Source organism: Palaemon carinicauda, chromosome 12 (genome assembly GCF_036898095.1).
Source record: "Palaemon carinicauda isolate YSFRI2023 chromosome 12, ASM3689809v2, whole genome shotgun sequence".
NCBI lineage: Eukaryota > Metazoa > Arthropoda > Malacostraca > Decapoda > Palaemonidae > Palaemon > Palaemon carinicauda.
The window spans coordinates 151,405,527-151,413,026 of record NC_090736.1 but is presented as its reverse complement, the minus strand read 5'-3'; the positions used below and the strand labels follow the sequence as shown (position 1 = coordinate 151,413,026).

The window sequence follows — 7,500 nt, the reverse complement described above, 5'->3', positions numbered from 1 at the left end:
TTCTTTTTTTATTCTTACTGTGACTCCAAAGACGGAGTTAATGAGGCATTTCTCCGTTCGGTTTTCCCTTTAATTTATAATTATCTTTATTCATTTTGTTTATTTTGGAGCGACTGTCTTCTAATGAGACTAACCAAGCTTTATTATCATTACTAGTGTACGAGACCCGTCAAAAATGGCGTGGCCGGTCAGAAATGACGGCTATATATGCATACAAATATGGCACACACAGATTCAACCCGTCACACCCTCCTTCCCATCTCCTAACTACCACATGACAGTTTGGCAATTTGTCGTTTTTGCGTTGTTGACACTTAGCATGACAGGAAAGATATATATATATATATATATATATATATATATATATATATATATATATAAATATATATATATATATATATATATATATATATATATATATATATATATATATATATATATAAATATATATATATATATATATATATATATATATATATATATATATATATATATATATATACACACACAGTATATATAGCCAGACACTTGCTTAGTATAATAATCCTTTTGGTCTATTTTGGATCTTTCCTTATATGCAACCTGTGTACCCCTTGCGGCAATTTACACATAAATATGTTCCTTTTATGATAATAATAGATAAAAGTTATGCATATATATACAGGATATTCAAACTCCTTCAGATTAGCTAATAACTATCACTTGAGTTTAATAGTGATTCGTTGATTGGATGATTAGTGCAATCTAATATTAATTGAGATTTTCACTGTTTGGTTAATCTAGGCCGTCTTTCATTGACTGAGAGTTTCATTGATTGGTTAATCTGAGCCATCTTTCATTGACTGAGAGTTTCATTGATTGGTTAATCTGAGCCATCTTTCATTGACTGAGAGTTTCATTGATTGGTTAATCGAAACCATCTTTCATTGACTGAGAGTTTCATGGATTGGTTAATCGAAACCATCTTTCATTGACTGAGAGTTTCATTGATTTGTTAATCTGAGCCATCTTTCATTGACTGAGAGTTTCATTGATTGGTTAATCTGAGCCATCTTTCATTGACTGAGAGTTTCATTGATTGGTTAATCGAAACCATCTTTCATTGACTGAGAGTTTCATTGATTGGTTAATCGAAACCATCTTTCATTGACTGAGAGTTTCATTGATTGGTTAATCTGAGCCATCTTTCATTGACTGAGAGTTTCATTGATTGGTTAATCTGAGCCATCTTTCATTGACTGAGAATTTCATTGATTGGTTAATCGAAACCATCTTTCATTGACTGAGAGTTTCATTGATTGGTTAATCGAAACCATCTTTCATTGACTGAGAGTTTCATTGATTGGTTAATATGAGCCATCTTTCATTGACTGAGAGTTTCATTGATTGGTTAATCGAAACCATCTTTCATTGACTGAGAGTTTCATTGATTGGTTAATATGAGCCATCTTTCATTGACTGAGAGTCTCATTGATTGGTTAATCGAAACCATCTTTCATTGACTGAGAGTTTCATGGATTGGTTAATCTGAGCCATCTTTCATTGACTGAGAGTTTCATTGATTGGTTAATCTAGGCCATCTTCCATTGACTGAGAGTTTCATTGATTGGTTAATCTGAGCCATCTTTCATTGACTGAGAGTTTCTTTGATTAGTTAATATGATCCATCTTTCATTGACTGAGAGTTTCATTGATTGGTTAATATGAGCCATCTTTCATTGACTGAGAATTTCATTGATTGGTTAATCGAAACCATCTTTCATTGACTGAGAGTTTCATTGATTGGTTAATATGAGCCATCTTTCATTGACTGAGAGTTTCATTGATTGGTTAATATGAGCCATCTTTCATTGACTGAGAATTTCATTGATTGGTTAATCGAAACCATCTTTCATTGACTGAGAGTTTCATTGATTGGTTAATATGAGCCATCTTTCATTGACTGAGAGTTTCATTGATTGGTTAATATGAGCCATCTTTCATTGACTGAGAGTTTCATTGATTGGTTAATATGAGCCATCTTTCATTGACTGAGAGTTTCATTGATTGGTTAATATGAGCCATCTTTCATTGACTGAGAGTTTCTTTGATTAGTTAATATGATCCATCTTTCATTGACTGAGAGTTTCATTGATTGGTTAATATGAGCCATCTTTCATTGACTGAGAGTTTCATTGATTGGTTAATCGAAACCATCTTTCATTGACTGAGAGTTTCATGGATTGGTTAATCTGAGCCATCTTTCATTGACTGAGAGTTTCATTGATTGGTTAATCTAGGCCATCTTTCATTGACTGAGAGTTTCATTGATTGGTTAATCTGAGCCATCTTTCATTGACTGAGAGTTTCTTTGATTAGTTAATATGATCCATCTTTCATTGACTGAGAGTTTCATTGATTGGTTAATCGAAACCATCTTTCATTGACTGAGAGTTTCATGGATTGGTTAATCTGAGCCCTCTTTCATTGACTGAGAGTTTCATTGATTGGTTAATCTAGGCCATCTTTCATTGACTGAGAGTTTCATTGATTGGTTAATCTGAGCCATCTTTCATTGACTGAGAGTTTCTTTGATTAGTTAATATGATCCATCTTTCATTGACTGAGAGTTTCATTGATTGGTTAATATGAGCCATCTTTCATTGACTGAGAATTTCATTGATTGGTTAATCGAAACCATCTTTCATTGACTGAGAGTTTCATTGATTGGTTAATATGAGCCATCTTTCATTGACTGAGAGTTTCATTGATTGGTTAATATGAGCCATCTTTCATTGACTGAGAATTTCATTGATTGGTTAATCGAAACCATCTTTCATTGACTGAGAGTTTCATTGATTGGTTAATATGAGCCATCTTTCATTGACTGAGAGTTTCATTGATTGGTTAATATGAGCCATCTTTCATTGACTGAGAGTTTCATTGATTGGTTAATATGAGCCATCTTTCATTGACTGAGAGTTTCATTGATTGGTTAATATGAGCCATCTTTCATTGACTGAGAGTTTCTTTGATTAGTTAATATGATCCATCTTTCATTGACTGAGAGTTTCATTGATTGGTTAATATGAGCCATCTTTCATTGACTGAGAGTTTCATTGATTGGTTAATCGAAACCATCTTTCATTGACTGAGAGTTTCATGGATTGGTTAATCTGAGCCATCTTTCATTGACTGAGAGTTTCATTGATTGGTTAATCTAGGCCATCTTTCATTGACTGAGAGTTTCATTGATTGGTTAATCTGAGCCATCTTTCATTGACTGAGAGTTTCTTTGATTAGTTAATATGATCCATCTTTCATTGACTGAGAGTTTCATTGATTGGTTAATCTGAGCCATCTTTCATTGACTGAGAGTTTCTTTGATTAGTTAATATGATCCATCTTTCATTGACTGAGAGTTTCATTGATTGGTTAATCTGAGCCATCTTTCATTGACTGAGAATTTCATTGATTGGTTAATCGAAACCATCTTTCATTGACTGAGAGTTTCGTTGATTGGTTAATCTGAGCCATCTTTCATTGACTGAGAGTTTCATTGATTGGTTAATCGAAACCATCTTTCATTGACTGAGAATTTCATTGATTGGTTAATCGAAACCATCTTTCATTGACTGAGAATTTCATTGATTGGTTAATCGAAACCATCTTTCATTGACTGAGAGTTTCGTTGATTGGTTAATCTGAGCCATCTTTCATTGACTGAGAATTTCATTGATTGGTTAATCGAAACCATCTTTCATTGACTGAGAATTTCATTGATTGGTTAATCGAAACCATCTTTCATTGACTGAGAATTTCATTGATTGGTTAATCGAAACCATCTTTCATTGACTGAGAGTTTCGTTGATTGGTTAATCTGAGCCATCTTTCATTGACTGAGAGTTTCATTGATTGGTTAATCTGAGCCATCTTTCCTTGACTGAGAGTTTCATGGATTGGTTAATCGAAACCATCTTTCATTGACTGAGGGACTCAGTTATTGGTTGGTCAGTTTCAACTTTCATTGAATAAAAGATTCACTGATTGGTTTATTGGTGAAAACTGACATATTGTCAAACAATTCATTCGCGATTGGTTGATGGTTGGCATTTGTCCTTGATTTGGGGATTCTATGATTGGTTGGACTGTGGTCTCACGGTTTTAGGGATACTATGATTGGTTGGTATGTGTCACCTTTCACGGATTTGGGGATTCTATGATTGGTTGCAATGTGTCACCTGTAATTGTTTTGGGTATTCTATGATTGGGTGGAATGTGTCACCTGTAATTGTTTTGGGTATTCTATGATTGGTTGGAATGTGTCACCTGTAATTGTTTTGGGTATTCTATGATTGGTTGGAATGTGTCACCTGTAATTGTTTTGGGTATTCTATGATTGGTTGGAATGTGTCACCTATAATTGTTTTGGGTATTCTATGATTGGTTGGAATGTGTCACCTGTAATTGTTTTGGGTATTCTATGATTGGTTGGAATGTGTCACCTGTAATTGTTTTGGGTATTCTATGATTGGTGTGGAATGTGTCACTTGTCACGGATTTGGGGATTCTGTGATTGGTTGGAATGTGTCCCCCTTCACGTTTCGGGGATTCTATGATTGGTTGGAATGTGTCACCTTTCTTGGTTTTGGGGATTCTCTGATTGATTGGAATGTGTCACCTGCCACGATTTTGGGGATTCTATGATTGGTTGGAATGTGTCATCTCCCACGTGTTTGAAGATTTTATGACTGGTAAGTCTTTCTCATATGTCATTGACTATTGCAATTACTGACTGGTTGATGGGCATTATCTTGGTTCTTATTATGATGTGAAAAAAAAAATCCTGCTATACTGTATAAGGAGCTAGAAATTTTTTTTAATGGAATTACTTATTAATAGTGCATTAGTGTACGCAACCCGTCAAATGGTAAGGTTAAATATTTAGATAGATATGCGTAGATTCCACCCTTCCTACTCCTTCCCCCTTTTCTCTTGGTGAATCCTCTTTCCCTTATGTTAGTGTGACCGAAGAGAAATATATATATATATATATATATATATATATATATATATGTGTGTGTGTGTGTGTGTGTGTGTGTGTATCCGACACTTGTGCTTTATTGTAAAGGGGAGATTAGTAACAGATTAGTTTCGGAAGGTAAAACTAGAATTTATAAAGGTTAATCAGTGTTCATTCTATTTTTGGTATTAACTGTTCCCATATAAAAGCCTTATTGATTACCATGGCATTTAATAACTTGAGTTTGTAATGAGGAATCAATCCAAAAATAGTTCAAAAAGCTTGAGCTCTTTATCCACCATAAACGTCGGTAGTGGCGGGGGGGGGGGGGGGAGTGGGGGGGTGGGGGGGGGGGGGAGTTAAAACGTTTGGCCACAAACAGACTTATTCTCGGATAAAGGCGATCAGGCGGAACTATTATCATATCTTAAATGCAATCTGGTTTTACGCCAGGATTGTCGTTGTGAGAGAGAGAGAGAGAGAGAGAGAGAGAGAGAGAGAGAGATTGTAAGAAGTGTTTAGTCTACTTCGTAGAATGTTTAAGAGACCAAAAAAACGTTAGTTATGAAAGAAGTATTAATTGGCCATAAAGCGAAACTTGCATCAGCCTTATCACTCATTATGTAAATGATGCCCTGTGGAGGTTGATTCTCTCTCTCTCTCTCTCTCTCTCTCTCTCTGTTGAAATGATACCAAATATTGTGAGAGTACTGCTATGGTTGATTAATTTGCATTATACAGCGCCGAATGGTCATTGATGTCCCAGTGCTTGGCTTGAGGCCTAAATTTTATATTCAATTTCTCTCTCTCTCTCTCTCTCTCTCTCTCTCTCTCTCTCTCTCTCTCTCTCTCTCTCTCTCTCTCTCTCGGCTTTGTAAATGTCCCTTTGTAGATCAGTAATATACAATTTTTTTTGCTGAATATATTTACGATAATTTTCTAAGTAACAAATCTCTCTCTCTCTCTCTCTCTCTCTCTCTCTCTCTCTCTCTCTCTCTCTCTCTCTCTCTCTCTCGTTTCATCTAAGGTAACTTTTCAGTACTATCAACGGTACCTACCAATCGTGGTATGCTACCCACCATACGTACCTTGCGTGGCATGTGTATGTACTGGGTACCACCAAGAGGATACTAGGTCAAAGGGAGATGCAGATACTTCCTACTAAGAGGAGTCCTTGGTATGCTACCAGAAGGGACATGTACGCACTCTCTACTTATGGGAATTGAAGGTATGCTGGTTGATAAGGGGCTCGTCAGGCACACTTTACAGGAGATAAGTGTAAATATTGTTTACGTAAGTGACACGTAAGTGCTCTCTGCTAAGAGAACCTGGAGGTTTGTCAGTCGAGGGGGGATTATATATAGACACATTTTACCTATAGTAAAAAAATTTTAGTTAGGCAGATTTGCACCGACTCGCCGAGGTGCCCTTTTGAGCTCGGAAAAGTTTCCTGATCGCTGATTGGTTGGACAAGATAATTCTGACCAATCAGAGAGCAGGAAACTTTTTCCGAGCCAAAAGGGCACCGCTGCGAGTCGGTGCAAATGCGCCTTATTAAAAAAAATTGAGTATAGTAAAGCACTAATAAGGAAATCAGGAAACCGATTACTCTTCTTAATAAAAAAAAAAAAAAAAAAGGTTTTTATTTGAGCTTCCCATCAAGGAGAGATGTAAACTGTATGCCAAAAGAGAATTTAACCAGCTGGGACATTTCTTAATGCGAGGTTTCGACGCCAAACAGTTTAATGCAGTGCATGAATATCATTATGACCGGCTAATTCATTTTACAGGATCTATTTTACATAATGGTAACCACCCCCTCTTCCCCCCCATCTTATCCTGGAACCCCATCACTATACCACTCCGAATAAATCACCCAGCTTAATGCACGAGATCGGACAAACGCTTACATCCGTATCCGGAATGCCAAGAAACACAAAAGGATCAGTCGCACCGAGAGAGAGAGAGAGAGAGAGAGAGAGAGAGAGAGAGAGAGAGAGAGAGAGAGAGAGATTAGTGATGGAAATTGAATGTAGGAAGAAATGCTTCTCTGCATTATGACAGTTGATGATAGTTGAAGAATGTTTGCCGATAAGGAGAGAGGGGTGGGAGAGGCAACGCCTTGTTTATGTAGAGAGAGAGAGAGAGAAAGAGAGAGAGAGAGAGAGAGAGAGAGAGAGAGAGAGAGAGAGAGAGAGAGAGAGCTGTCTTTTTAAGAATGGCAGAGGACATTCTGTCGTGAATGTATATACCTGGAGAATAAAAAGTATGTTGACAGGATGAAATGTTTATTTGGCATAATGAGGTGAAAACATTTTGCATATAACACCATCTATGATTTAAAAAAAAAAAAAAAAAAACATTTCCAATACTGTATCAATAAGTTCAAACTTATAGCGGGGTCCTTATAGCTGAACTGCAAGCAACACATCCTATCCCTTTTTTTTTTTTTTTTTTAGATCGGCGGAGACATTTTATCCTAGACGGGGAAGTTGATG

The 7,500-nt window shown here is 36.2% G+C and overlaps 1 protein-coding gene across 1 annotated transcript in view; it reads left to right on the top strand.

Annotated features, from left to right (window-relative positions):
• LOC137651141 (guanine nucleotide-binding protein-like 3 homolog) overlaps positions 1 to 7,500 on the top strand; it is a 26,286-nt gene that overhangs the window by 669 nt on the left and 18,117 nt on the right. The gene's annotated exons all lie outside the window — the stretch shown is intronic.